The sequence below is a fragment of the Ursus maritimus genome, unplaced genomic scaffold (assembly GCF_017311325.1).
Source record: "Ursus maritimus isolate PB19 unplaced genomic scaffold, ASM1731132v1 scaffold_26, whole genome shotgun sequence".
In the NCBI taxonomy this organism is placed as follows: domain Eukaryota; kingdom Metazoa; phylum Chordata; class Mammalia; order Carnivora; family Ursidae; genus Ursus; species Ursus maritimus.
In genome coordinates, this window is record NW_024425119.1 from 8,527,082 (window position 1) to 8,538,313 (window position 11,232).

General features: G+C 42.4%; 1 long non-coding RNA gene across 1 annotated transcript in view; it reads left to right on the top strand.

Annotated features, from left to right (window-relative positions):
- Positions 1–2,099: 2,099 nt before the first annotated feature.
- LOC121105393 overlaps positions 2,100–11,232 on the top strand; it is a 14,543-nt gene continuing 5,410 nt past the window's right edge. Inside the window, exons 1-2 of the long non-coding RNA XR_005837831.1 lie at positions 2,100–2,463; positions 4,286–4,363. This is a non-coding gene — a long non-coding RNA (uncharacterized LOC121105393). The remainder of the gene's footprint in view (positions 2,464–4,285; positions 4,364–11,232) is intronic.

The following is an 11,232-nucleotide window of genomic DNA, read 5'->3' on the forward strand; positions in this document are numbered from 1 at the left end:
TTCAACAAATATTCATTGAGTTTATTGAGCATCTTCTATGTGCCAGACTCTGTGTTAGAAACTTCAGGTTCAAAGATCAATCAGGGGGCGCCTGGGTGGTTCAGTCAGCTAAGCATCCAATTCTTGACTTTGGCTCAGGTCATGATCTCAGCGTTGTGAAATCGAGCCCTGTGCGGGGCTCCAGGCTCAGTGGGGAGTTTGCTTAAGGATTCTCTCTCTCCCTCTGCTCCTCTCCCCTTCTCAAGAAACAAAACAAAGCAAAACAAACAAACAAAAAAAACAAAGATGAATCACTCTCAGCCCCTATTAGAGTGACTACCCATCCCAGGTTGCCCAGGACTATCCTGGGGGTTTCCCTTAGTCCTGGGAAAACTGAGACAGTTGATCACCCTAGTTCCTGTTCACAAGAAATTATAAGGATCTTAATATCTGTTTTAACTCAGAAACTCTGCCTAGATGCATATTTTTTCCCCAGCCTTCTTCAAGAGTAATTATTTTGGATTTCCCTAACAATTAGCATAGTATCAAAGACTATTCCCCATCAAGGTCTTTTATGTTTGTACCACCGCCTAGATTATAGAATCCTGGAAGGCAGCTACTTCTTTCCAGGACTCCACAATGCCTACTAGAGCCTTATAATGATTGTAAAAGAAATGTAGGTTGCATTGAACAGAGAAGTTGGACAAATTCATATGTCAGGCCTTTTTGTTCTTAATTGACAACTTTTTAAGGTAAAACATCAGGAAAAATGTTTCACTGTATGATTGTTTTTATAGAGTTAACAGCATCCAGACCAAGTGACAGAATAGACCCCAGGAGCCCTGCTGTCCCTTCCAGTCACAACCCTCCAAAGGGTAACCAGAATCTGGTTTTATGACACTATAGATTAGTTTTGCTGTTTTTGACCTTTATATTTAAATAGAATCTTTCAGTACGTTCTCTTTTGCACCCTGGTTTCTTTCACTAAACTTTGTGAGATTCGTCCATATATCTTTGCATGTCACCATAATACATTTGCTCTCATTGCTGTATCCTACTTCGTTGAGTGAATACCACCATGTATTTATCCATTCTTCTCTCAATGGGCATTTGGATTATCTCCAGTTTGGGAGCTATTATGAATACAGCTGAGATGAACATTCTAGTACCTATGTTTTGGTGAGTATGTATATGCATGTCTATTGAAATACCTTGGAATGAAATTGTTGGGTCACAGAGTAGGCCTATGTTCTGTTTTAATAAATATTGCTAGTTTCCCCAAGTCATCGCACCAATTTATTAATGTATACCACCAATTAACAGTGTATGGGAGTTCTGGATGCCTCATATCCCCTCCCACGTTTGGCATTCCTTCTTTCTTTCCTTTTCCTCCTCCCTCATTTTAACCATTCTGGTGGGTGTGCAGTGGAATCTCATGTAGTTTTAATTTGGAGTTCCCTGATGACCAATTCAATTGCATACCTTTCCATGTGTTTATTGTTCACTGGGACAATCTCTTTTGTGAAGCTCAGTGTAGATCTTTTTAAACAAACGAACAAACAACAACAACAACAAACCGTCACTCTTGCCTGGCCTCGTTACTAAAGGCCAAGCCATCACCGTGAGGCTCCAAATAATTCCAAGTTAGGTTCGGGGAAGAACAATCTCTCCAAAACCCTTTTGTGTTCTCTCGGGCCCTCCCCTCCCCTGGAGAGCACCAGCAGGGCAGCAGGGCACGACTTTTATTGGAAACTCGGAAGAGTCCTTTCTGGGAGGTGGAAAGAAAGGCAGTTGGGCTTTTCATCAGAAAACAGCCACTGGGGCCAAAAGAACTACCAGGAATTGCCCCCCCCCCCCGCGCGCCCCACTCCGCCCTCTCGGCGCCCACTGCGGCCCGCCCCGCGGGGATATCTGGGGGCACCATCTCGGGGGCGAGGGGGCGGTGAGGGGGACGGGTATCTCTTAAAGCAGAAATGTTAACACCCTCCTAACGGCGACTTTAAGGGTGGTGGGGCCCAGCACTGTTTCCCCGTAAAGGGTTCCCAGCCGCCTTCGTCCGAAGACGCCGGATGGGTCTGGCGGCGGCCTCCAGGGCTGGTCAGTTTGGTGCGAAGGTGAGAAGTAGGGCTGGGGCCGCGGTGGCCGGGACTCGAGAGCGGGACCCCGGCGCAGCCCGCGGGTGGGAGCGCGCGTCTTCTTTCCGGAGGGAGCCGGATAAACGAGTCACGTTTTACTACGGCATCAACGGATCCATCAGAAAAGAATCCTTGGCAGTTGGCAGCAGAGCGGGGGTCCTAACGGCTGCTCAGCGAGCCCGGCGGAAGCGCAGTGGCCCCGTCACTGCCACTCCCGGGCGCGGCGGCCTGGGACCAGCGGAAAAGCCTGGGGGGCCCCGGAGATGGGCGGTTGAGCGGAGCCGCAGGGCCCAACTGCAGTTGCCGGGTCCGGGTGGTGGGCGCGCTGCGCTGTCCCAGTGGCCGGCAGGTGGGAGGACCAGCCCGCGAGCTGGGATCGGGTAAAGGGGGGTGGTGACCCAGACTTGGGCTGGGCTGAGGGAAAAGGGGTCCTGCGGCTCTGGAGAAACCAGCAAGTCGCCTCTGAGTATTGGAGAGAATATTGGTTATTTCCCGAGGACCTATTGTGTCTCAGTCCCTGTTCTAAATACTGGGGATCCCACTGTGTACCAGGTAGACAATGGCCCTGCCCTCCTGGAGCTTATATTCTAGCGAAGAGACAGACAAGAAAACACGGTGATAAATCTTATGAAGAAAATACACAATAAGAGATGGGGAGGGGACTGTTGTATTAACCCGGGCGAGGGAGAAGGGATGGTATATATTAAATCCGGGGAAGGGAATGCGGTGGGTCTGAGAAGTCCTTTCCAAAGAAGTATCTTTTGACCAGAGACCTGAAGGAAGTGAAGGAGCCACGAAGAATGGTCCAGGCAGAGGGAACTTGAAAGATGTCTACCAGGAGTTTAACTTCTGTGCAGATGAGATTAATTTTGTAGGTTTTTGCAAGATGAAAAGTGGAATTTTCTTAGAAAATTATGGATCATCCATTCCTTTAGTGCTTTATTCCTGAACTGTAAGAGAAGGGGAGTAAGGCCAGGTGCCCTTGGCAAAATGCTCTTATTAATTTTGTCCCAGTTTAATACATAGACTAAATTTAGAATTTCCATTTGTTTTCAAGAAGAATTCATCTGAATTTCATGAATAACCAAGTAGCATCTCCCTTTTTAAGAAAACTATATTTACTCGAGTTTAAAGAGTTATGGGCCGTTTTTTGTTTCTTTGTTTCTGGTTTTGTCCCCTCCCCCCACCCCCCACCCCAAATGAGGATGACCTAGAAGATAAGAAGTAGCAGACAGAGGAAAGAAGAGAGATGAGACTGGGGTGAGAAGTTTGAAGAGAGAAAGGGAAAGGAGAAGTAACAGGGAGGGTATGGAATAGTCCGAGGAATGGTCTGTCCTAATTCTCTGCCTCCTCCTGATAAACTCAGGAAATAACACTGGTGCTTCAACATGTGTCATCCCAGCTGATCCCCACAGCTATGCATCCACTTCAGGAGAGGAGGGAACAGACTCACGACTTCGTAACTGGTTAAGCAGAATCATGTTTTTTTTTTTTTTTTTTTTAAGATTTTATTTATTTGACAGAAAGACAGCCAGTGAAGAGAGGGAACACAAGCAAGGGGAGTGGGAGAGGAAGAAGCAGGCTCCCGACAGGAGCCTGATGTGGGGCTTGATTCCCGAACGCCGGGATCACGCCCTGAGCCGAAGGCAGACGCTTAACGACTGACCCACCCTGGCCCCCCAGAATCATGATTTCTGACGGCACTGCAGCTCACTGAAGCACTTTAGGCCATTTCCAAGCCAAAAGTGGCTTATTTCCAATATTTTAAATTTTATATGACAAAATAAGCCACATTAAGTCCCAGAATTTTGTAACAGCAAGATTACGTAACCCCTGCTTATTTTGCTAATGGGGAAACCACTAGTTGATGACAAAGCAATGACTCAAAATATAGAGGTTCCATTTTCACCATATCCAGCTCTGTCCCTTTTCTCTCCCCAGAACCCTTAACTTGATAAAATTCTTCCCACCGGCTACTGAACAAGAGGAAAGAACTTTGTTGAAGACCCCAGAATTGAGTTAATCTAAGACATCATTAGAATTCTGTCAAGGTTTCACATTCTTCCCCAAGTATTTATTGGTGTGCCCAATGGTGGGCTAAGTCATACTTAAGCTCTCAAGGAGTTTAAGTAGATAGAGCGAATAAATAACTAGCCAATTACAATTTACAGGAAGCAGTACCCTGAAGAGGAATTGGAGGGAGAATCAATTCTTAGTATAGCAGAGAGATGGAGAGCAACAAACAGGATGTGAGTATTAAGAATTTGTCAGATTGTTATCAAACTGTTTTGTCATGGTTGTGTTAATAATCATAATACCTATCATCTTCCTAAACTTTTGTTGTCTTGATCGTGTATGACATACATAAGTGGTGGTGGGAGAGACTATTGCAGCCAGTAGACTTGGTACATTCCCACATTCTCTCTTTTCACAATTAATTAGTATTTGCCACTGGTGGTGTTTTATGCTTTAATATTATCAAGAGTAATAAGAATGATAGAATATCCATGTTCAGCATTGTAATTGCAAACAGGCCTTGGTAAAATTATACATAACTGGTCTTGGGGGAATGTCTTTGAAAAGAAGTGTGGCTGTGGAGGTGTGAAGAGTAATACAGAGTAATATATGAACGCACGATGGTAAGAACTCTTATAGAACAGGCTCTAGAGGGAAACTGAGTCCTCTTACTTGCGAAGCATTGTGATAAGCATCCCCAAAAAGGTATTCATGCTTTGGAATGAGATGGGATAGGGTAGACATCATCAGGTGGCTAAAATCACATATTGCCTGAAGTCAGGCACTTGTGATCACGTCTAGAAAGACTTTAAATAAGGTTGTTTCTGGGAATTCATTGGTATCTTGAATGGCTGGCATCTCAGACTACCTGATTCTTTTTCCCTGAACTTTTTAATAGTCATACTAAGGGAAGAAAAGAGGGGGAGCAATCGCTTTCCCTTAGCCTATTTTCCAAAAGATGTACATTTTGGAAAAGTATAAAAGTCAACACATTTTAAAAGACGATACATTTACATGACAGTTGTTGAGACTACTTTGGAGAGACGTTAGAGGAAGCGCTACAAGAGCAAGATATGAAACACGGAAATTAGAGTGGTTATTTTTTACAATGTGTTCACTTCTCGACCAATTAAGAGGAAAGCCACCGTGCCCCTGCCATCCCAGACCCCTATCTAGTCCCCCCACTGCATATTTATTTAATAATTAGATTAGACCCTTTACTTTGATTTCCGTTTCAAAAATCACAGAATTGTCTACATCTGTTATTTGTGGGCTTCTAATTATGCCAGCCTTATCATTATTAAGATATCATATATTGTTGTTGTGTTATTCTAAAAGAATTACATATCTATGAAACATCCCAATAATTCAGAAATTAAACATCCCAAAGTCTCCTGAATCTTGATGGTAATTAAGGGTAAGTAAAGGTTTAAGATGGTTGTTGCTGTTGTTACTGGCATTAAAAACAGTGACTTTACTTTTAAGAAGGTCATTTTGACATAGCCAGATACAAATGGCTGTGCAAGTTTGTCCTATTTCATATCTATTAGCTACACCATAATTAGCTCTTTGCATGACATCTCTCTTTGCCAGTTATTGTAACAATTAAACTAGAACATATATTCTAAGTACTTGGCAAGGTATTTAGCTCTGTAGGGAAAAATCCGGTTCTCCTCTGCTGTGATTCTTTCCTTTGGATCTTGTTTACTGCTCACACAAAACACGTCAGTTCTGGTCACCAAATGTGTGGAGGGTTTTCCTCACACCAAGCAATTTTCTGTGACACCACTTAGTTGTCCTACAATTTAATTCAATTCGGACGCTATCGTAGCTGGAGACAGTATCAGATTCCACAGGTTAGGGGCCCAGTCCTACGAGACTGACCCTCCCCCCAACACACTCACACACTTCAGACACCAGTTGCAAGCCCTGGTTATACCCATACTTCTGACCAACTGGCGGTAGATCAGAGGTTCCAGCAACCCCCTCTTTGGGTTTGACTAATTTGCTGGAGCGGCTTACAGAACTCAGGAACACTTACGTATGTTTACCAGTTTATTAAAGAAGATGATAAAGGACACAGATGAACAGGCAGATGGAGAGATACATAGGGCAAGTCTGGGGGTTCCCGAGTGCAGGAGTTTCTATCCTCCCGGACTTGGGGTGAGTCACTCTCCCAGTATGCGTTTGTTCACCAGCCTGAAAGCTCTCCGAAACCCCTACTACTGGGATTTTATGGCGCTTCCTCACGTAGGTATGATTAATTATTAACTCCGTTTCTAGCCCCTCTCCCTGCTCTGGAGGATGAGGGGGGTAGGGCTGAAAGTTCCAAGCTTCTGACCATAGTTTGGTCTTTCTGGTGACCAGCCCCCATCCAGGAGTCCTCTCATTAATGTAATGAGTCACTTCATTAGAACAAAAGATGCTTCTAGTGCTCTCATCACTTAGGAATTTACAAGGGTCTTAGGATCTCTGTGTCAGGGACAGGGTCAAAGACAAATATTAGAACAAGAGATGCTCCTAGTATTCTTATCGCTTAGGAAATCACAAGGGTTTTAGGAGCTCTGTGCCAGAAGATAGGCATATAGAAAATATTAAACTTCCGATTATTTACATACATTGATTTGTGAGGCAGATGTTATTATCTGAATTCAAGGTTTAAGATCTTGAGATAAATTTTCAAGGTCACTTAACTAGAGCATGCTAGAGCTGGCCTGTGATCAGTGTCTTTATACCAAAGTCCTCTTTCTTTTCTTTTGTTTTACGTTGTTCGAATAGACAGATCAAGAGGTTTAGAATCCAAAGACAATCAGGAGAAATCAATCACAGCGTGAAAAATATAACTTACAGTATTATTCACCCATTGGATTTTAGTTTAGGTTCAAGAGGAGATCAGGAAGGACTACAGAGTTAGAAAACTAAATCTAGGGGCACCTGGGTGGCTCCGTCGGTCAAGTGTCTGCCTGAGGCTCAGGTCATGATCTCAGGGTCCTGGGATTGAGGCCCACGTTGGGCTCTCTGCCCAGCGGGGAGCCTGCTTCTCCCTCTGTCTGCTGCTCCCCCTGCTCTATGCCCTCTCTCTCTCTCTGACAGATAAATAACTAAAATCTTAAAAAAGAAAAATAAATCTAAAGACATTCAAACATCCTTGCCTTCTAGCCCTCTGTAACTCCTCGGCTTACTATGTTAAGGAATACCACAGACGTAAAATGACACATAAACATCACTTATACAAATTATGATGGGAATCAGATACATAGTTCTTTTATTCAAGTATTGTTCCCCTAATAAAATAATTTATGGAGTAAGATTGCTTTTCTCAAAACTGTGATGATTCTCTATGATTCATTTATCCATTCAAATATTTCAAATAGTACCTCTGGTAGGTACTGTTGGTGCCAAGAACTACCCTCGTGTAGCTTATATTCTGGCAAAGGAAGTGATACATTCCATGAAGAAAAATAAAGCCAGGGAAAGGCCTAGATGCTGGGATGAGAAGATAGGTTGCATAAATAATGTGATCAGAGAAGGCCTGTCCAACATGAATTTGAGCAGGAAGCTGAGTGACAATAAGCAGCCGGCCATGAGAAGATCTGAAAAAAGTGTTTCAGATGAAGGGAAGAGTAGATGTAAAGGTGCTGGAGTAGAAAGGCTTAGCAGATTAGGGCAGGGAGTCCACAAGGTTTTCTGTAAGGAGCCAGACAGTATTTTAGGCTATTCAACTCTGCTGTCATATGTTAAAGCAGCCACAGACATTATGTAAACAAATGGGCATGGGTGTGTTATAATGAAACTTTATTTATAAGCACAGGAAGAGGCTTGACATCAAAAGCATAAACCATAAAAAAAAAAGAAAGATAAATTGGGCCTCACCAAAATTAAAAGCTTTTGCTCTGCAAAAGACCCAGTGAAGATGGTAAAGAGACTGGCTACAGAGAAAATATTTGCAAACCACATATTGACAAAAAGCCCTCTCAAAACTCAACAGTAACTGTAGTCAAAACATTGTGGTATTAGCATAGCATTAGACATAGATCAATAAAATAGAATTGAGAGTCCTGAAATAAACTCCCATATACCTATATTCAACTTTCAACAAGGATGCCAGGACCATTCAGTGAGGAAAGAATAGCTTTTCAACAAATGGTGCAGGGACAACTGGATAGCCACATGCAAAAGAGTGAAGTTAGATCCTTACCTCACACCATTTACAAAAATTAACTCAAAATGAATCACAGACCTAAACGTAAGACCCGAAACCATAAAACTTTTTTTTAAGATTTATTTATTTGAGAGAGAGAGAGAGAGAGAGAGAGAAAGGTGAGGGAGGAGCAGAGGGAGAGGGAAATCCTCAAGCAGATTCCCCAATGAGCACAGATCCCAGGACCCTGAGATCAAGAGTGACACCTGGACCTGAGCCAAAATCAAGAGTTGGCCAATCAATGAAACACCCAGGTGCCCCTAAAACCATAAAGTTTTTAGAAGAAAACATGTATGTAAACCTTTGTGATCTTGCATCAGGCAATGGTTTCTTAGATAACATACCAAAATCATGAATAACAAATTAAAAAAATAGATATATTGGATATAATCAAGGTTAAACACTTGTGCTTCAAAGGACACCATCAAGAGTGTGAAAAGATGGGGCGCCTGGTTGGCTCAGTCGGTTAAGCATCCACCTTTGGCTCGGGTCATGATCACAGGGTCCTGGGATTGAGCCCCACATCGGGCTCCCTGCTGTGCAGAGAGCCTGCTTCTCTCTTCCCCTCTGCCTGCAGTTCTGCCTGCTTGTGCGCTCTCTCTGTGTCAAATAGATAAATAAAATCTTAAAAAAGAGAGAGAGAGTGAAAAGACAATCCACAGAATGGGAGATAATATTTGCAAATCATGTATATGGTAAGGGACTTGTATCTAGAATATATAAAGACTAATTACAAGTCAATAATAAAACCAATTAGAAAATAGCCAATGATCTCTTTGGACATAGCTCAGAAGATTAACACATGACTAATAAGCACATGAAAACATGCTCAATATCATTAGCCCTTAGGGAAATGCAAAGCACAGCCACAGTGAGATACTATTTAACACTCACCAGTTGTCTATAATTGAAATACAGACACTGAAAAGTGTTGGCAAGGATATAAAAAAATTGAAAACCCTTTATACATTGCTGGTAGGAATATAAAATGGTACAGCTGCTTTGGAAAATAGGCTAGCAGTTCCTCAAAACATTAAACATAGAATTACCATAGGACCCAGCAATGCTGCTCCTAGATATATACCCAAGAGAAATGAAAACATGTTTACACAAAAAACTTATACTTGAGTGCTCATAGTAGCATTATTCATGATAGTGGAAACAACTCAAATGTCCATCAACTGGTGATTGGATAAATAAAATGTGGTATATCCATACAATGGAATATTATTCAACAATAAAAGGAAACAGGGTGCTGCTGATACATGCTACGATATGGTTGAACCTTGAAAACATTGTACTGAGTTTATGAAGCCAAGGGCAAAAGTCCGCGTATTATATAATTCCATTTATATGAAATGTCTAGAATAGGCAAATCTGTGAAGGCAAAAAGTAGATTAGTGGTTGCGTAGGGCTTGGAATTTGGGGAAAACGAGAGCAGCTGCAGATAGGTATGGAGTTTCTTTTTGGGTGATGAAAATGTTCCAAAATTGATTGTGGTGGTGGTTGCACAACTCTGTGAGTATACTAGAAACCACTGAATTGTACGCTTTGATAGTGAATTGTATAGTGTGTGAGTTTTATCTCAATAAAACTGTTATTTAAAAAACCTTAACAGTTTTTAAAAGAATGCACAAAAAGGGGAACCTGGCTGGCTCAGTTGATAGAGCATACCACTCTTGATGTTGGGGTTGTGAGTTCGAGCCCCACGTTGGGTGTGTAGAGATTACTTTAAAAAAAAAAAAGGAATAAACTATGGGTACATACAACAACTTAGATGGATCTCAAGGGAATTATACTGAGTGAAAAGAGGCAATTTCAAAAGGTTACATATTATATGATCTTGTTATGGACTGAATGTTTGTGTCTCCCCCCCCCCACCACCAAATTCATTATGTTGAAATCTCATCCCCAGTGTGAGGGTACTTGGAGGTGGGGCCTGTGAGAGGCTATTAGGTTATAAGGGTGGAGCCCTCATGAATGGGATTAGTGCCTTTATAAGAAGAGGCCAGAGAGGTCCTTTGTGTGCTCTCTGTCTGCCATGTGAGGATACAATGAGAAAGTGGCTATCTGTAAACCAGGAAGAAGACCTTCACCAGAACCTAGCCATGCTGGCACCCTAATCTTGGACTTCCAGCATTCAGAACTAAGAAATAAGTTGTTTACAGTACCCAGTCTACAGTACTCTATTATAACAGCCCAAACTAAAATAGGTCCCATTTATATAACATTTTTTTAATGACAAAAATATAGAGATGGAGGACAGACTAATGGTTGGGATCAACCAGTAGTGGTTGGGATCAGTAGAGAAATAACTGGCTATACGGTGAGTAGATTTACCAATAGCAATCCCCTGGTTGTGATACTGCACTATGTTATGCAAGACGTTGCCTTTATAGGAAACTGGGTAAAGAGTATATGAGATCTGGGTATTATTTTGTACAACTAGATATGAATCTATAATTACTTCAAAAAGTTAAGAAAACAAACTGCAGACACAACAGAAAACAGGTGGTAGGCTGCATTTGGCCCTCAGACCATTGTAAGAACAGCAAGGAAGGAGTGCAGTACGTCAAGGAGAAGACTAGGAAATGAGATGGGGAGACAGCCCAGGGCCGGATCACCTACAGTCTAGCAGACCATGGTGAGATGTTTGATTTTTTTTTTTTTAATATGATATAAGGCCACTGGAAAGGTTTTGGCTAGGGGAGAAATAAGAGCAGATTTATGTTTTTAAGAGGTCACTAAGGACGCCTGGGTGGCTCAGTCAATTAAGTGTCTGCCTCTGGCTAGGGTCATGATCCCAGGGTCCTGGGATTGAGTCCCAAGTCAGGCTCTCTTCTCAGCAGGGAGTCTGCTTCCCCCTCTCCCTCAAATAAATAAAATCTTTTTTTTTTTTTT